Source organism: Frankliniella occidentalis, unplaced genomic scaffold (genome assembly GCF_000697945.3).
Source record: "Frankliniella occidentalis isolate FOCC.00 unplaced genomic scaffold, Focc_3.1 Scaffold519, whole genome shotgun sequence".
NCBI lineage: Eukaryota > Metazoa > Arthropoda > Insecta > Thysanoptera > Thripidae > Frankliniella > Frankliniella occidentalis.
In genome coordinates this window covers 56,534-58,549 of record NW_026267636.1, presented here as the reverse complement: position 1 = coordinate 58,549, position 2,016 = coordinate 56,534, and positions in this window count along the sequence as shown.

The window sequence follows — 2,016 nt, the reverse complement described above, 5'->3', positions numbered from 1 at the left end:
CTTTAAGTGATACTAGATAATCTAGGGACCCTTGAGCCTAAAGGAGGGTGTGGTTCGACATGAACTGTGTGGTTTTAGTATTTCTTCCTGCACAATTTTTCAATATAAGGCCTCTCTTACGACATAATACACCATTTAGTCGTTTTCACCTTATTTTTCCCAAGAAATGCCTCCTAACACCCAAACGGTACGAGATAGAGCAAAACGGACGAAATTTTCGTCCTGAGGGTTCTACTTTGACGAGGAACCCCTTAGAAACGTCTTTAAAATATTCGGTAAGAAATACATTTTGCCTTCTGTGGGTTTTTGATTTTTTGAAAAGTCAATTTTTTAGCTATAATGCTCATCTTCGAACTCGATGTGTCTTTTTATGTTACAAAATCACCCTAAAATTCCCAGAGTGCTCTTTCAATTCTTTCTCGAGTTATCGTGCGGACAGACATACAGACAGACAAACAGAATGAAACTTTTCCGGTCAGTGGAGTTATGGGCTTCGCTAATCGCTCAGCCAATGACAACAATGCAGCAACACGAACGCCGTTGTTCTGAAATTACTTTGCAGAGAAACTGCGTGCGACGCCCCCATGCAAGAAAGTCCGTTCTACGACGGTCGCCTAGAGAATGTCCGATCTGCAAGCGTCGTTTGGAGAATATTCGATCTGCATTAGCCCCGGCTGGAGGACATCCGAAGCAACATCTTTGACTGTTTTGAGATATTGGTGCCATTTTATGTAACTTAGCGAGATAGGTAAAATGGCATCAATATCTCGATACCCCCTATGTAAAACCGCTCACCGCCTCGGTGGCTCTGAGAAAACGCTCAGCTCACTCCCCGCCTGCGGGCAACCGCTTACCTCGCTTGGCGCTCCGGATAACCGCTTAAGTCGCTTTTTCACCGAAAACGTAATATTGGTATCACTCGAAAGAGGCGGAGATTCTCTTTCGAATGATACCAATATTACGTTTTCGGTACTTAAGCGGTTATCCGGAGCGCCAAAGTAGGTAAGCGGTTGTCCGCAGGCGGGGAGTGAGTTGAGCGTTTGTCCGCAGCAGCCGGGGCGGTGAGCGGTTTTACATAGGGGGTATCGAATCTCAAAAGTCAAAAATGTTGCTTCGGATGTTCTCCAGGCTGGCTAATGCAGGTCGAACATTCTCCAAACGACGATTGTAGATCGGACATTCTCTGGGCGACCGTCGTAGAACGGACTTTCTTGCATGGGGGTGACGCGTGATTTCTGCTGACTGCCGCCGGTTCGCGGCTCTCGCACCGACACGGGTTGGGGCCTGCTTGTGATCCCTCCCGCACTTGTTCAGCTTGGTCCGATTTTACCCTTTCATGGTGCGTCCGCGGGCTCAAGCGAGTTACGTCCTTCATCCCCGCGGTTCTCGTTTTGCGCAGAAAGCTGCTTATCATGTCCGTGGGGTGCTCTGGCGTCTGTTCCTGCACGGCGTCCGGTCGATTGCGGGCATGACCTGGGTCCCGTGGGCTAAGCGGTCGATTGCGGGCAGGATCTGCGTAGCCAGCGGATTTCCGGGAATTACCGGGGCCGGGAGGGTCGAGAGGCGGCCTTCATTCGACCGGTGAGGGCTGCAGCGAGCGGGCAGCGTGCCGAGTCAGACAAGTCAGCCAGATTTTTAGACAGTTTGTGCTTGAACTTGACCTACTTGAAGTACACCAGCCGGTCGCTCTTAATATAAGAAACAAACCAAAACTAACAAAACCAATTCAAAACCGAAAATCAGTAACGGTGTGTTAGATAACAAGGTAGATGTACCCCAGACCACGTCTTGCGATATCTCACGAAACACTGTTACGCTGCGACGCGCCTGGCATACATATACCTTGGCCTGCGGCGCTGACACCCGAGTCAGGTAGTCGGAAAATTTACTCAAAGGTTCGGGCCTAGGCCCGCAGCTGCGGCCCGTCAACGGCCACTCACCTCGACTAAGCAAGCATGCAGGGTTTTGAATCTTTTCGCTTATTTTCGTTAAAAATACCCTCTAGCGCCTAAACGG